Source organism: Eurypyga helias, unplaced genomic scaffold (assembly GCF_000690775.1).
Source record: "Eurypyga helias isolate BGI_N326 unplaced genomic scaffold, ASM69077v1 scaffold2809, whole genome shotgun sequence".
Taxonomy (NCBI): Eukaryota; Metazoa; Chordata; class Aves; order Eurypygiformes; family Eurypygidae; genus Eurypyga; species Eurypyga helias.
This window is the reverse complement of record NW_010271193.1, coordinates 51,304-69,945: the sequence shown is the minus strand read 5'-3', so window position 1 is coordinate 69,945 and position 18,642 is coordinate 51,304.

Here is an 18,642-nt window from a genome sequence, read left to right as displayed (position 1 = left end):
AATACGTGGACTGTCTGCCCCTACTCTGCCCTCTCCGAAGGAACAGTGCACTTTCCACTTTCAGCTCTCCGTCCAGAAACACGTAATTATTCTCATGAGTCACTGTGTAATCGCAAAGACATGCCGAGAGGGGAACAGAGGCGCCATCACACTGGGCACCTCCAGCCCTCACCCCAACTACCTGCAGCTGCTGCTCCAGGCAGCACCCACTGGGCCGAGGCGAAGGGCAGAGCTGGTGTGCACCCTTACGAGTGGCACGGACCCAACGTGGGACACACACGGCAGCTCGAATGGCACCTCTCGATCACACAGGAGGCTGCGGTGCAGGAAGGATAAATCAGAGGGTGGCACATGGCTCCTGCAGCCTCTGCCTTCCCCGGCACCACGCAGGACAGCGGTCACAGCGCACCTGCACCCATCAGGACATAATGCTGCTGTCTGCAGCCATCCAAACTCCCAGAGAAAAACGATCTCGTGAGCAGCTTACTGCAAGAAAACATCCAAAGGCAAAACTTTTCCCAGCCTCTCTGAGAAGGTTGCTCTGCAGAGGAGAAGCCCAGGAGCCCTGCTCAGCACACTGCTCCAGGGCAAAGCACCGGTATCCTCAGGTGTGAGGTGAAAGGAGTGCTGGAAATCAGGAATACAGCTAATAAAACCCAGAAAATTGGGAATCTCAACTCCTTATCAGACCTCCTAATTACTCAGTCTAGTGACACAAATACAGTATGGAAACAGTCATCACTAAGAAAACAAAATATCTTTACAACTTCAGATACATAGGCATGTATGTGCGCATACAGTTTTCTCTACAAAAATAACAATATTAAGTGTATACTTTACATAAGCACAATTCATTTTAACTCAGGGATATGTCATACTTATTCCAAGTAATTTTATGTACACATCAGCTGAGCACCAACACCTCCACAAGGAAACCTGCAGGGTACTTGCTGCCTCCATCTACCTAATCGCTAATGGAAAAATAACCCGCACAGATACATCTGCCAGCAGACAGGAAAAAACTTGAGGCAATAAGCACATTGCATTTGGCTTTCCATGAACACATACAACCCTTTCCCACTAGAAAGACTCTCTCAGTATAGGTCCGCACTTGAGACAGTAATATGTTGAAACACGTGCATCCATGCCTGTTCCTCGCTTCACTGGCAAAGCAACACACGCTCACTGGTTCCCTTCCATTTCTCCCCATGCACCAGCACAGGTCTTGCCCTCACAAATATGCTCTCCCAGTTCCCATGGGATGGGAAGAGGCTAAGCTATGTCTTTTTTAATGCTGTCCTATGACAGCCCAAAGCCTTGTGCCATGACAAGAATATCTGGAAAAGGAGAGGGAGTCTGTGCAGTTTCTGGAAAGATCAAAGTAACCTCCACACTTCTACTTGCGAGGGATTTTATAAATTACAGCAGCGATAAAAAGCAGCAAGAACAACATCCACAACTACATGGACAACCCCAAAGGATCCAACATGCCCCTGCTCAAGGTAGAGCTGCTCCCTGTTCTGTGGATAGAGGGGGAAAAACAGAGCTTCCCTCCTCTGCCAAAATACCACTTGGCTTTGCTGCTGTCTCATTGCATGCCCAGAGAGCACACACTGACCCCAGGAAGGACAGCGAGGGATCAGATGATTTTTATTTAAACTATTCCAGGTTTCAAACTGGTTTGAAAGAGGGGGGGAGGGGAAACCACAACACCACACACCATCAAAAAAACCCAACACAAAAACCCCAGCGTGGCTGCTGAGGATGGCTTGTTCTCCAACCATCTGTGCTCCTGGCAGGAGCTGTTCTGCTCCTACACACCCTTCAGCGCCTTCTGCTCCCTGAAGTGTTACACAACTGTACAGTGAAAGAAAATCAACAGAATTAACAAGTGGCCAAGTACAGAATCACCTGGGGGGCTCAGAATGCCCGTTGGTTTCCCATCACCTCTGCCCAGTGCAGGGTGTTTGCTCCTCAGCGCATGATGCAGAACCCAACACACGCCTCCCTTCTTCCTCTCCCTTCTCCATCCAAATTAGGATTCACCATCCAGAGCCATAAATAACTTATGACCAGAATAACTGAGCTGCAACTCCAGAGACTCGAGCAGCAGCACCGCACTCCGGCCCTCTCCCCGGCTCTCCTCCATCCCGCCAGCTGCAGCTGAGCTGGCTGCCCAACTGCAGTCGGTTCACGATGAGCTGCACCACTCAGGCCAACGACTTGTCACATCTTCCTCACTCCTTCACCCTTCCATCTTTTCTATTAAGACTGCAAACTCTAGGAAACAAGAGTTGATCTCAGCTGTAGCCTGTGGCTACTAATCTAATAATTACCAATTACTTAGGAGAGCAGTGAACACCATAAAATTAAGTGATACCGTTGCTCTCAGCTCCCTCTCACTTACAAAGCTTATTTTCTGCAGCTGCACAGCATCTTTCGTTGCACTAACACTGGTGACCATTATTTCAGCCATTCTCCATTCTTGTGGATGAGCTCCTTGTTATCACTGGGTTTGGGTTTTTTGTTAAGCAAAGCTCATTGTAAGCCCATGTCTGGATCCATAATTTCCATATGTTCAACCATTTGGATTCAGGATCTAAAATTACCTTGGTTGCCACAAAAATAGGAGCTTACAATTCCCCTTTGCCTTGCAATTAGGTCTCTAAATCACTTTATCATGGGAGCCAGATTTTCTAGTGGAGCTCATTCATAAGCAGAGTGAGCCAGCTGCAAAATATTTGTCACTGTCCAAATTCTCTCACATTTTCAGCATTTGGATCACAGGATTCTGTTCTGATCCAGGCCTAGGAGTAATGACAGAAAAATCATAGGAGGCCAGATACATCAGAAATCATTTTCATCAGAAAGCACAGCTTCTCCTTCAGAAAGTGTTATACCCTGCGCACTCTTGCACTAAAACTGTAATTCAATCCTTTAAACTTCTTTGCTGTTCAGCAAATTGCAAGACTTGATATTGAAGGATGCTGAACAATTATTCTAACAATGCATTGTACTTCGCTAATTAGCTAGCTAAAAATGTCATCAGCATGAAATTTATCAGTCTGATCATTATAAGCACCTTCTTTAAAAGTCGAAAATTAGGAGCATCTTCTGTAGAGACTCTATTATACCAATTATATCAGTTCTATCAAAAAACACATGTACACAACTGCAGAGTAAAATAGCCTCAAAATACTGCAGAACAAGGAATATTTGAAGTAAATTACATTTTTCCCCCATATTCACCAATCTCAATAATAATTTACAGTAATTAAAATTACAAGCCAACAAAGTGTTACCAGGAGTAGGTACCTCATGACAGGTGCTCAGCAAGTACTGAAATCAGCAGTTCTGTACTCATGCTAAGTGCTTACATTGTCAACAGTTTAATACATGGTTGCATTTGTTATGCTTTCTCAAATAATGATTTGCTAGAAGATCATAATCATCTAATAAAAATGTGTTTGATTTTGAACTGGCCCTAATTACCAGTTTTAAAAGCCAGTGACAACATATGTAATGGAATCCATTAGCGAGTTCTGCACAGAAAAGGTAGCAGGGTAAAATACCAAAAACTACTTTGGTGCTTTATGAGACCATGTTCCACAGCAAATCAATGGGATTTAAGTGCCTGAAATTGTGCCTACCCCTCTTTCCAAAATGAGATTTTTTAATTATTGGGATACCACAAAGAACACTGCAATCATACCAACAAATCTCTCTCGTGCTTGAACCAAAGCTTTTTTTCTCTCTCCATATGCAGAAAATACAAGTTAATAACCTGAGATACATTCCAGATTTCAGCAACTCCAAATACTACAGTGAGTTTCTGGGCAGGTGCAGAAATCAAACCATGAACATCTCACTGTGGGGCTGAGCGAGAGAACATTCATTTAGCCAGAGATCACAATCTGACAGTCTACCTGGAGGATCAAGGAATTTTAGGACCAACTCCTAGTCATCAGCACCAACTTCTCTTTCATCAATAGCTGTCAGAGATTTAACATCTTTTAAACATCATTCCTCAGTATTTATTTTTAAACATTATTGCATCAGTATTTGTGACTGAATTACAGTTCAATAAGGCTACCCACTGAATCATCCCACTTCCTCGGGATAAAAATTCTGCAGGTGAACAGCATCTCCCTCCCCAAACGTCCTTCAGGCAGCAATGAAACATGAAGGAGGCTGCAGTGTGCTTATCGTGGTGACATGAGTTACCTGTCTAAATAGTTCTCAGTGAAAAACAGGACAAGAGTCACAAGAAGCTTACAGGAAGGAAAAAGAAAAAAAGGGAAAAAAGGAGAAATGCCAATTTACTTGTAATGCACAGTAATGACTTGCTCGGCTGTGTCAAAGAAATCATCCGAGCTTCCAAGTATCAATATCCATAACAATAAAAAAATAACATCTTCAGAAGACAAGGGAAACAAAACAGTATTTGGAAGCTTTCAAAGACTTTGTGTGTACTGAACGTTTGCTTTAAATTAATAATCCTTTTTCAACTGCACAGTAGATCAGTTTCTGGCTACACAACACAGTTTTCCAAAAATGCTGGTTATTGTAGTAATGCTTCAAGAAACGAATACACTAGTTGGTATTAGAAATCATAGGAGCATTATTTACCTCTATTGAATACTGATCTAGATGCTTAGCAAATAAAAATGCAGCTTAATTAAGTGATTTTATCTAGGGAACTTTGATTTGATAATAAGTAGTTTAAACACCAGCTTGTATTTTCTTATTTCAAGCATTTCAATTATTTTGAACAATAGAATGGGTATTATTGCAGTAACAATTTCTCATGCCAGTGGAAAGGACTTTTAATATAAATTCATAATGACACCATTGTATGGACCTGATTCTGATCTGGAAAGCATGCCATGCATCTGAAATTGGTGTTCATGAATCACAACCTGGCTTCCTACTGTGGATACTGTTCCTGTTGCTGACATTTGTTCCAAAAGCAACCAGCAGTGCTAACTGTGCGCTACCATCAGAGCTGGCGGTACACAAGACGAAGGGCTGAAGTTTAAGCACTTTCATTTGTGCCGTCAGGAGGTGGATCTGTTTTCTAACTTCTGTGCTTTGCTAGATCAAAGTCCATCTTTCTGACAATGGAAATCACACATACCTGCTCTAGTGGAGGGTGTCCCTGCTCATGGCAGGGGGGTTAGAACTGGAGGATGTTTAAGGTCCCTTCCAACCCAAACCATTCTGTGATTCTATGATTCTCTGTGTTACATTAAAGACAAAGTTAGGGTTACAGGCAGTGTATGTCTATAGGGCTGCCAGCCAGTCCTGCAATGCCAAACCCTTTCAGGGTCAGTACCAGCACCTCCTGTGCACAGTTTTCACCTACAAGTATGTGACTGCCCACTGGAGCAAGCCTGGACAGGACTACAGCTTAGTTCAGGATAGTAACGGCTACATTTTGGACCCATGGTTGGAACATGTGCTGGGTAAATTCCTCAGGAAGTATTTAAGCCACAGGTACAGAGTGGTCTATCCTATATCACACCACAGCTGACGGTTGTTCAAAACGGGAGCTGGATGAGGAACACAAGAATTCACAGCTCCACCACTGGAGACAACAAGCAAGGGAGGAACTCTGGCCAACAGCCCTCCCTTTGACTCTGGTGAAGCTTCACAAATAGCTCCTCTCCTAGAAAAACACCAAATACAGCCCTGACCAGTGGTTCCTGCAGCACTTCCAGACCTTGCCAGGGTTCAGTGCTTTGCAGGAAAGAGAGGCAGGAGCAGGTTGTGTAGGTGCTGGATGCGGTAGACTGAGAAATTTTCTGTGGTCTTCTGCACATGACTCCCCAATCAGCTCTTCACAGCTATTTGCAGGGCAGACCCCCTTTGGCTAACAACCCAACTAACTGCAGTGGGGGAAACCCCTCATCTCCCTCACGTTGAGCGCTGAAGTAGCAAATGCTCTCTGAGCTTTATTTGCAAAAATGGGACAATCATGGCAGTTCTCATTTCAGGACAAAATGTCCATCTAAAAATAGCATGGCGAATCACCATTATAGCATCTCTGCTTTCTCAGACACACAGCCAGGCCAGAGCACCTGCCTAGAGAGCTGCCCCAGCATGTTCCAGGGTTTAGCCCGTAGTCTGCAAATGACAATTATTCTGCATGTGGAATACATGCATTCTGCACGTCTGCGCGTATAGGCACATGCCTGTTTCCACACCGTTACAGCTGTATAATCCATCCTTTCTACATGAATTAAGCCAAACGGTGATCACAACCTGTTATTTAAATATCACCAGAGATTAGAAGGTTCAGAAAGACTCCAAACCCCATAAAGTGATGCTAAGCAGGATTACTTCCTGGCGGCATGTGGATACAAGTGTAAGCTGATTATATGTTTTCATGACCTACATCGGCACATAAGGAAGAGCCACAGTCTGCTCTCTCCTCAAACAGAATCAAATCAAGTTGTATACTTCCCAGTGATAGATTCCAACTCACCCTCTTCCTTCCTTGGTCTTTAATGAACAAAAAGAAAGAGAAAGATGAGAGAGACTTCAGCAGCTGAAACAAGGTGGAACTGCTGAGCTATAGGAATAACCACAGCGTTGAGTCAACAGCATTCAAAGCACTAACAGCAGGGCTCCATTGAAAAAAGGTATTAAGGAATGTGAATCTCAAGGTAGATACAAGGTCAAAGCAGCTGGTGGGAGAAAGCTGAGGAGGAAGGGAAAAAAAAAAAAAAAGAACGAACCAGGGACTATTCACATTCATAACATTCCTATAGTATTTGGTATGCTCCTACCTACTTACTGCTAATTTATATTATACTGCTTACAACTAAAATAGGAAAGAAACACTGCTAATTATAACAAGGTGCTACATCCCCAGAGCAATGCCATTGCTATTCCCTACAGGTCAAGGGCAGCATCCTGTGTTATGCTGCTCAAAAGAGGCTAAATAATACAGTAACTCTGTTTGCAAAATCATACAAGCAAAACAAATGTCATTTTTCATGCACAGAGCAGTTACATTTCTTCACGCATATAATCTTTAATTATTAAACAAACTGTGATGTCAAAAATAAAGCTGCCAAAACAATAAGGAGCTGAAGACAGCTTCTATATTCAGACTCACAACTCTCATTTTACATGAAGGTTGTAATACAGGAATGCAGCACCAGAGCAGAAAGCAACATTAAGTGACCTGTGTACTATACCTAGTTTACATAGACAAAGACCTTCAATAAATGCAAGTGCTAGTTTTCATTCAGACTCGGGCATGCTTGGGGGTGACAGAAACCACAACCTCCAGCATTTATGGAGTTTTTCAGTGTTAGAGAGGGAGCTGGTGTTGGACTATTTGTAACACAATGTCCAACCCTGCCAAAAAAGGTTCTAAAGGCAAGGGATAAAACACGCTGGTCGCAGCATGTTTTCCTCTGCCCAGATTAAGAGCTGTTCAATAAAAGTATAATAGAATCTGTAAATCCACTCTGACTGAAGAGCAGTATGTCTGACGTTGAAGATACAGAGCTGTCATAGCGGAGATAACCTGCACATTGAACAGTAGGCATCTGGGTATGGATAATGCATCATCTGACAGCATTAAAGTTTAAAAAAATAAATTAAAATATAATAAAAACTGGTTATACCACTGACTACCTTAGGCTTTACATTAAACAGGCATTGGTGTATATTATCTTCTCCTTCTTTAAAAGCATGCTATAAACAATTTGTTTTAAAATTCTAATGTGTAATTAACACTCCCAGCCAGTGCCTGGTCCCACTCTGACACACAAGCCTGTTGTTGCTTGAGCAGTCGCACTTGGTATACGAAGGGATCGGCTCCTGCAGCTGGCACTCCAGCAAAGAGCACGCACTCGCTCTCCAGAGGATTGTTGCGATGCATAGCCCTGCATGTGGGAATTGCCACGTGCTGCTGGTCCTGCTGGACAAGATGCAGTAACTGCCAGAAACCTAAACTTTGAAGGTTTCTCTTTTGCTGTAGTGAGTCAGCAAAAGCATCCTGGGAGCAGGATTTGGGGCTTACACCTTCTCTCTCTAGAAAAGCCTCCGAGGCTGTTCCATAGCTCCCCTCTTCTGTAGTCCTCTTAACCCTGACACTTTTCCACTGAAACAGTCCCTCGCATTCTGGAGTCACCACTCCTAGGACTCCTTAGGAGTCCTCACCCTGTTTTCTCCCCCAAAAGAGTTGGCCTTTCCCCAGAGCTGAAGCCCCCCAAAAGTCACACACCCCTATGTTTCAGCAACTGTTGCGTATTTCCATGTCAAAAAGGTTTCCCATCCTCTACAACCTTCTACTATCACTGCAGCTGAATACCTCAGATGATTTAGGGCAACATGCAGGCACGACTCCTGTTAGTGTTCAGGCAAGTTTTACATTGCTAAGAAATGAGGACCATGGGAATTTGGGTCCTAGCAATGCAGATGGACTCCAGAACCCTTCCCTCAGTTACCTCCTTATGATACTGATGATTTGTAAGCTCAGACGAGTCAGGGAAACAGAAATGAAGATACTAACTCCATCACAAAGCATGGTAACACAGAACCAGACCTACAGCTTCTTCCAAATTCAGGCAAGAATACCCAGCATGGACACGCTGAGAAAAACCAACAGAAGAACGAAAACAGCCAGAAAATGCAACGTGCCAACACAGGACGAGACTAAAATTTTAGAGCACCAGTAGTCCATACCTGAAAACCCTCCAAATACAAAAACCTGCAGCCAGGTTTCATCATTAAATACGATGTGACTGCCTGTAATCACTATCCCAATTTTTATAGCTCCTTTAGCAGTCCCATCCTACTCAACATTAGCTGCGGGTTCATTAAAGCGGACTAATGCACAGGTCTACTTTTTGTGGCGCCTTGCAGAAGAAAGAGGTAGAGATTTGAGCTGATTAAGGTGGCATTTAACCCAGCAACTGTCGTGTAAAAAGGGACTGAAAGCTTGATCAACTGAATTAACAACTTCACTTTTGATCTAGCAGAGAGAAATCCACAAACATCAAAAGCGGGTTTTACTTAGCCCCTTCATATCTGCAACTTGCCCTAAGATGTCAGCTCTTCTCACATACATTGGACATGAATCACAAATCCTGTGATTACGCCTGCCAAGGCTCCTCTGAAGAGGAGTAGGAATTCCTCCCACTCCCACCTTTTTTCTAAGGCAAGACAGTTCCAGCTGAATACACGTATCAGAACAAATCAGCAAGGTATTGACCTGTTTGGATGTCAAGTCATTAGTACAAATAGAAAACTTCAGAAACGCTGGAGAAAAGAAAGAGAAAGATGCTTTGCAATAAAGGCAAGAATGATCTGCATCTCAAAAGGTCATGTTCTTGTCAGAACAAGAAAATTTATGGAATATACGTAAGTGGCAGGATCTTCAGATGCATCTCAAGCATAAACAGGGTAAGATGTTTTCAAACAACGTTTGAAGCAGTAGGGAAGATGCCAAGGGTCTCAGAAGAGGAAGGGACCAGCCAGGGAGGAACGGAGCACCACGGCCTCACCGGCAGACAGCCAGTCAGCACAAGGCCAGCGGGCAGGGCACCATCCCTGGCATGCCTCAATACCGGCTGAAAAAGCCACAAAAAACAGGGATTGCCAAGGCGTCGGCAGCCGCTCAGCACTGCCAGCCACGGCGGTGCCTTGACAGCATTCGCGGAGGTAGTAATTGGCAACCGCGCGGCCTGCTGGATGGACAGACAGATCTCACTGGAAACCAAACCCTCGGTTAGCTAATTTAGAAGACAGGCAGGTGTACTCTGACAAATACCTCCCCCACCACAAGCACGCGCACACACTCCACGGATCTCAAGATGTGCATGCAAAACACTGCTTCTCCCAGGATTTCTATTATTTTAGTTTTATAAAATTATTCCTTTAAATTAGTTTACGGCCTGGCAGTTGGCTGCATTTCAGAGCTATTCCAGCCCACACAGCTAGATTTTTTTTTTTTTTTAAAGGCACAAAAAAGTGCAGGGAAAAAAGTCTAAACAATGCCATAATCTTGATGAAAGCTAGATAATCCCAATCCTTTTCTATTTGCAAAGAATTGATACGCTAATCCCACCATTCTAAGCGTCGGGAAATTTTGAGAGGGAGATTTCAAGACGCCTTTATCTACCTCTCACCCTTAGCCTACTTTACGCAACTTGAACAGTTGCTATGCTGGCACCAGCAGACAGTCACTACCTCGCTTTTCATCACAAAGTTGGTTTCCCCAAACCACTTTTCTCCCTCCAGCCCTTCAGCTACTACTCAAACCCTCTGCCAACTAAACTGAAGGTTGACCTATTTTTTGTAGTTGAGACATAGGAAGAAGATACCACAACAACCACTTTGCAAGGAAGGAAAGCACAGTTCAAAACAGTAACAGTGATGCTAGAAATGGCAGAACCTAATCCTTTCCTGTGCATGACCTATGGCTCATCAACCCTTCAAAACAAGACGAGATTATTCAAAGCCACTGGCACAGGTTGCCCAGAGAAGCTGTGGATGCCCCATCCTTGGAAGTGTTCAAGGCCAGGCTGGATGAGGCTTTGAGCAACCTGGTCTAGTGGAAGGTGTCCCTGCCCATGGCAGGGGGTTGGAACTGGATGGTCTTTAAGGTCCCTTCCAACCCAAACGATTTTGTCATTCTATGTTTCCAAGCCAAACTAACTGAAACTAGAAGCAACAGGCAGAGATGGTGTCCAAATAGACAGCCTGTACAGAGTACCACCGTCATCCACCTCCTGGGTCCAGCAACATCACTTCCCCTGGATTTGCACTGGATCTGCTTGCTGAGACCTGTGCAATGCAAAGCCCTCCTAGAAATTCTGGCATCCCTCAGAGGCAACCCATAGTCCCCTGGGCCCACTTAGTCCCATCTTAGCTAACTGCTAGCAGATCTTGGCCTTCTTGCACCTAGAGAGGAACCACCTCCAGCTGTCACCAACTTCTGTCTGTCAAGCACTGCTAAGCAGCAGGCAAAGCCCCGCCTCCCCCCTCATCCCTCATTCCTTCCCATCCTTCTCAGTAACACACCTGATACTCTAAGCATCGTTTCTCGTCAGCCCAGCCAGGACTTGTGCATGCAATCCTTACAGCACACACTGCCAGACCGAGGCTCTCAACCGGCCCCTCTCCCCGGCACAGCGGAGCAGGCTCACTGATGCTGGATGAGCATAGCTCTGCATGCCTGTACCTCGCCACTGAGGGTCGAAGCTGCATCACAGGGCCTTGAGATAACACCATCAAAACTGTATCTCTCTGTGTCTGCAATAAGTGTAGGCTCTTACTCACCTCTCTCTTTATTAGATAAAAATCCTTTCAAAATTGGTAAATTAATGGCTATATGCCAGGCTTAGGGCTCTACAGACAGGAGTGGAAATCCTAATAGGGTTTGTTCCAAATCTGCTTTGCTAGCAATAACCCTAAAGAAACAGCTAAATTAACACAAATGTCATATTTTATTCCTACTGTGGATTTTTACTTTTCTTTTTTATTTTAGTGTAGGATATTTAGTTTCTAATGAAATATGAAATTCAGTGACAGGAGATTTTTAAAATATATAGCAGTAACTATAATCTTAAACTTGCTTTTTATGGAGTATTTTTAGAACCCTCTCCAAAACAACATATCTCCAGCTCCCATGGTTGCCATTAAATGTCAGCATTTGACAGCTTCCATACAGTTATCTCTCAGACAACAGTTTCTGTCTGTAATTAGGACAATAACTGTTGTAAATCTGAAGTGGCTGTTGGTAAACAGTGGCATTTTGAAGGCAGGTTAGTGAAGAGACCGAGATCTGTAAGAGTAAGGTTTGAGGGTGTACCCCCAGGTCTCATCAGAACCACAATGCTGTGGTCAAGTCTAGCTGCCTTTTTTTTTTTTTTTTTTAACAGAAATAGGAAATCAGTGAAATAAATCAAAACCAGATTTTTATTTTTATTGTTTACACAAGGAAAATTTTGCCAAAAGATTATTTACCCATTTTGATACTTTTCATGAAAAGGAATCCCACAGAGCCAAAGAAAGACATTTCTCTTTTTCTTGACGAAGTTGGCAGTTGGTCATATATTACTCAGCAGCATTCATGGAGAAGTCAGAGGAATCACACTTTTTTTTCCTGCTCCATCTTTCCCCTTTTCTGGTCATTTATCTCAAGATTGGAATAATCCAAGTAAATTCTCATCAGCAGACATTTCTTGGCCTTCAAAATCTTGAAATTTCAGTGTGCTACCATTTCCTACTTCAACAGAAATAAATACACTTTTTTTTTCTTCTGTCCAGCAAGGAATAAACATACATCTGCAATGAGCATGAGCTAGCAGAAGACAACTGATACAGGACATGTGGGACAAGGACATACAGCCTTTGATCTTACCAACAAAGCTTCCCTCCAACATCCCAGGAAAGTCTCCAGTTGTCTCTAGTAGGCAAAACCGTCTCAGTATATTCATGTAGCCCTTTGTACACACAGACAAACGCAAACCTGAAACCGTATGCCCCTCACATTTTGTTCTGTTCTCCTCAGATGCATCCTCCATCCAGGTAGCCAGATTGCAGTGTAGGCTGGCTGTGTTGTTATTCAGAAGTGGCAAGGTGCTAGAAATCAGATGTTGGTAAACTTTCAAGTGCAACGCAAGTTGTTTTCAGTACACTATGAAATCCTACCTGAAGTTTAACATGTAAATATCTCCCATCATCCGCCCACAAGCTTCTCAAGCCTTGCCTGAAAGAGAAATTGAGGGCCAACACCCGTCCTTTGCTATAAGCTCCAAGTCTTAAGAGCTTTGCAGAGGTACCTTTAATGGTTTTGGTGTACTTCAATAGGATTTTTGTACTTGCACTCATGACACCACAGCTGAATTCAAATACACCAACAGTACAGCAGCTAGGGCAAGCAATTTCTTCTGATGCTCAGAAAGCAAAGGTATTCTACAATATAAGAACCAAGTGCCAGTTTAATGACTCCTCAGTGTTCCTAAACAAATTGCGATTTTGAGAATGTATAAAAGAAAATATGCTGGACACGCTAATTGCATCTTCTGTCCTCAAAGACCAAAAGGGAAACCAATTATCACATACACTCAACAGGCTACAGCACCAAAATACCCATCAGCATAAGGCAGCAGCTCCAGCAGCACATCAGCTTATGTCTGTTATCTTTGTGCAATCAGCAGTTGAAAAGTTTGCTTGATGGTTGCACAGGAGGGAAAACACAAGTGAATACAGCTGGCATTTCAGCCAGAGTTCATTGCAGACTGCAGCTGAGGATGGGAAAATCATTGATTTTTTTAAAAGACATACACAAAAGGAACAAGAAAGTTGCCTCTAGCTGAGCTATACCACATCCTGCAGAACACAAACCCATACAAGGACTCCTCTGAGTCATGGCCTGAACGTGCAGTTCCCTGGGCAAAGGCACCCAGCGCAATCACGCTGAAGAGGATCCAGGAGAGAGAACTAGCTTTTTCACATGCTTCAAGAGCCCGACACCCCTTCCATTTCCATTTTTCCACCTAATATTCAGCCCAACTCCTCTCCTGAAAGTGTCTAGAAAAATTAAAAGGGAAGAACTGCATCCTTTTGTGAGAAAGCGAGGAGAAGGGATTGCAGTCTTGCACAGACACTAGTGAAGTCACTTTTGAATGTGGTTGTGCTTCATGAGACGCAGCAATTAAGCAGCACTCACAGAGCACCTCCTTCTCCAGCCTGCACCAGGGAGGGCAGCAGCTGCCACATTACCCCTGCTCGAGGTCTCCAGTCGTGCAGGTAAAATTGAATTTTGCTGCCCGTGGATCAAGCCTGGGTTGCTCCAGCTGGTGGGAGACACATGAGGAGTCAGGTTTGCTGTTCCTGCTACCAGGGATGGGATAGCAGAGAGGCAAGCCAACAGCAGCTGGTGCTGGGACCAAGCCATCTCCTCCATCAGACGTTTGCCTGGCCCCATCCCGGCTCTCCAGGGCTCTGGCACCAAGGAGGAGGCAGCCGAGCAGCAGCTGCTGGGGTTGGCCCTGCCCAAGCACCCTTCTGCTTTGCCCAGAGCTGCTCGGTTTCATACCTCGACCTAGCAAACCTGTAAAAACCTGCACAACTCAAGAAGGGCACAGGAGGCGGCCTCTCCACAGTAGAAGAAAAAACGTGAGGATCTCTCTTGTAAGGTTGAGAATGTTCTCAAAGCAGTATCTTATTAGCCTTCCTAAAAAGTGAGAAATAATGGCTATGAATACAGCGTGAGCAAGGCAGGCAGAAACTGGATCTGTTATGAGCAGGAGCTTAGAACATTACAGCCAGCTCATTAGGTCAAGAAATACCGTTAATTTTGATGAGGAAAATTAAGTGCCCAGCTCGCTTTTGGACAAATCATCTATTTTATGAGAACTGAAGTCCATTTGCTGTTAATTTATTCCAATAATTTGAAAACCCATATGTAGGTTTTTTTTATACTAAAGAAACAAAAGATCTTGTCGGTAATGAACAAATACAAAAGAAAATCTATGGTAGCTGGCAAAGGGAGCAAGATGTAGAAATAATCACATGAAGAACCAATCACAACAGAAGTTAGTCTCTGTGCAAACCACCAACCACATTTTCAGAAACCATACCCAAAGGAGGAAGGAAAGGGATGCAAAGCTGCCCTGGCCTAACTGGACACATGCCCCTGGGGCGCACATCACAAGCGCTGCCAGCGGGAAGGCTGCGGAGAACCAAGCAGGGGGCATTCCCCTCCTGCAAACAACTACATCCACATGGACTTCAAGCTAAATTCAGCATCAGTGCCTCCGAGTTCAGACAAAATAATAAGTGGGCAGATTTGCCTGCTGACATTAACGTTAATGTTCTTCTCAAGCTGAAGTTTCCAGAGACTCCTGTACGGCTCTGCTTACACACTACATAATGGATGCGACAGCCCAGTCAAGGTGCCAGCACCACTACACTTTGTTCACGGGGGGGGGGTGCAGATCTTAACATATTCCACCCGCTTACAAAATCCTCCAAAGGCAAAGTTTTTTTTTTTTTCCAAATCTGTCATCACAGAGGGACACTTGCAGAGCAGATGTGCTTAGAAAGCATCAGCACACAAAGCAATTTTTCACTACTACTGTGCCACTTCTGGACAGTGCAGTGAATTCTGTAACTTCCATGTCAAGTTGGGTTTTGTTCTTTCAGAGATTTAAGCTACCTGCTCTTTCCAACCACATGAAGACTTAGTCTCAAGCAACTTAGATTAGCTGACTGAAGTAAAATTCTACTTTACAGAAACGAACAGAGCCAAACATCCTTTATCCTTACTCTTAAATCTGATACAGGGCTTAAAAAAATTACAGTATCTCCTGAACATATAAGAACACGAGAGGCGGCCCGCTGACGGTAGGGAAAAGGCTCATTTCACATCAGATAGCCACTATGTCGTGAGATTGGCTGGCAGCGACTGACCCTGCCACACAAGCAGGTTACCTGACAGGCGGTGCAGAGCCCACCTAGGCAGGGCTTACTGGCTCGTCCTCAGCAGAGTTCCCTGCACCCTTGCCAGCAGCGACATCTGGGCTCAACATTTTACCCCCAAGTCGCCCACCTCTTATAGAGTCCAGAAATTTCTCTCTCCCTTTCCTGGAGCTGAGCAATTCAGTATCTGGCTGGAGACCACTTTAAAACCTGCAGTACCTGAAGCTCTGTTACATAAAGCAAAACGTTTGCTATAAAATTAGCACAACAAGCACAAGCTTGATCTTTTTTCTGCCAGGATGGATCCCAGCACCTGTTTTACGATCAGAAATAACACAGCAATAGCTTTCTCTCTAATGAGCGCCTTCTGGATTCCTGTCGGTGCTACAACTACCTGGAACGGGAGTCACCCCGAGCATGCATCTGCTGTCCTCTGTTAACTCGGACACATCCACGTTTTGAACGCTTACCAGAATACCATCAAAACTAAATAAAAACACCATTCTCCATTGATTCCAACAGGCTCTGACAAAGACCACACTTCCAGCCAGGTAGTACTTCTCAGCACAAGCATCTCTATTTACGTTCTAATACAAGAAGTTCCATCAAAATCAATAGGTTTCTCTTACGAACAGTAAAAGCAGTTCCACACTACAGAAAGACCCCTGGGTAGGACACAAACACGAAGGTTTACCCTTTCCTATCTGACAGCCAGATTTGGAGAATTAGCTATTACCTGGAGGATAATTTTTCAAGATAAAGTTGCCTCTTTCTTCTTTTTTCGATCACAGAGGAGATGCTAAATTGTCACAGATGGTCATTTGTTTTCACGTTGTGTGTTTTACACAGTACATTTTATAGATAATAATAGTTAATTAAATGTAACAAATAAAATTAATTTCAAATTAAAATGTTGAGCCTGCTTAATCTTCACAACACACCATTACTGTCGGGGTAGCACAGTTTGAATATAACAGGGGGACAAGGTCCTTTGGCAGTCCCATTACAGACCAGCTGCTGACTGGCAAGTGCCTTTACGACTTAAAATTCAGAGGAGCTGGCTGCCACAGACATACAGAGTGCGCAACACCAGATACTGTAAAGAAACCAGGGGCCTGACACTAAGAATAGTATTGCCTATTTATTTTACAACGGCTTTTTCAGAATTTTTCATATTCATAGATTGTTCTCTTCTTCCTAAGCTGTATTTGCAGATTCTGTTATTCGAATGCAGTTTCACGAAGGTGAAAGATAACAAATTGAGCCAGGCATGTAGTACTTCACAGCACAGAAATACAATTCACCTCACTATAAGAGGACTGCAATAGCATTTTAAAAATGCCCGATTTGCAGAGTCAGCAAAACCGTAGTTCTAAAGAAAACTTTAAAAACGAGCACTTAACCCACTCTCCCCACAAGAGTGTTACTTGAGGGAAATAATGGAAATAAATGGAAAATATAAATGCTAGCCATAATGTACTGCACTTCATATTTCATTCCGTGCTTTCCATATGCACTTCTTTGAGCTGCTTTAACCTCAGAACTCAGTATCAAATCAGGTTTTACACCTGCCACCATGCTTTTTGCAGAGGCTGTGGCAAGGGTGGAATATAGAACATTAGGAGTGCAGAAAAGAGTAGGGAGAAACGCAACTGTGGCATCCTTTCCTCCTGGACAGCAAGGAGAGCCCAGGCTGCTACGGGCAATCCTGCAGCACTACAGAAAACCCAGGACTCCAACAACTCAGCATCCTTTCTTCCCCCCCACCAGGTGGGAGAAAAGACTGGAAATGTTTTTTTTAAATGTTAAGAAAGCAGTTTATACATTATTAGAAGCAAGAAGTAACAAAAAAAAAAAATTAACAGACCCAACCCCCCTGAGATGCTAACATACTTGTCTGTCTCCCCACTGCGAATGAATAAATTTCAAGATGAATGTGCATTAAGTAGGGAAGAAATGTTGAAGACATTGCCCCTCAACCAACTGGAACTAACCTTGCCTTTCGCATTTTCCCAGAAGTTAATGAGGACTGATGGAAGGTGATGAGGAACACCGTATCTTCAGTAATACACAGAGATTTCTCTACCAGGCCAAGATGAAGTAATTTACCATCCAAGATTTAACACCCATACTTGCCCATTCCTCACTAACATGCCCTTTTTCCCTTAATACAATCATTACTAGTGTGACCTTTCAAGTTCCCCATACAATCTGTTGATAATTCTCCTGGGCACTTCATGTCTCAATGCATCTTTTTTAAATGTCCTACAGTTAAACCTCCTGCTATACAGCTGCTTTGCCTATACATTAAAATAAAACTCCACACCTTTCATTACTGTTATTACTAGATACATGAATTGTTAACAAGGTTTATAAAACACAATGGGTTCCTCTAGGAGAAGGCTACAAAGGGTTTTGTAAATTGATGGATTGCTGGCATTTGGAAACTGGTATTTGAAAGAAATAGCTTGGGTTGGGGGGAGGGGGGGGGATGCGGTGCAGGGGAGGGGAGGACAGCACAGAATGTACTCGTTTGGTTGGTTTTGGCTTTTATAATTTTTACATCAAACTGAAAACTCAACAGCCCACAGATTTTAAGGTACTACTGTACTATTTTGTTTTCAACAGCGAACAGTGAAGGAAGAGCTCTATGAAGCTAGACCTATCCATTTGCCCAGACATTCCATTACTTCTCTTCAACTGCAGGTCCTGAACTGGAAACATCTCAACTAAATTTCAGAAAAAATGAGCCCAAGCCCCTTAGCTACCAGCTACTTTTAAAGAGTTTCAACTCTCCTCCCAGAAGAGCTGCATTCCCACTGCTGAACAAAGCAGTCCCAGGCCCCACCAAGCACTGGGACAGACAAACAGGAAGAACACAAGCATGTTTGTAGAGAAGAGGGAAGGACTGTCAAGGCAAAATTCAGTCTGGATTGTGAGAAGTATGCACTTCAACCACACCATTCTGCCCTTCCATGGAGGTAGCATCATCACGCTTTTACCTTTTTCTTCCTTCAAGGAAAGAAGCAGCATACGCGCAAAAAGCCAACCTTCTTATAACAGTATTACGTGCAATGCCGCTGGTGGGCTGCTACAAAGGTGGCAAGTTCCTCATACATGCCTTTCTCAAAGTTGTCCCACGTACCTTAATGGCTGTTGGATAATGAGCCTGTTTCTGAAACAGCCTCTTAC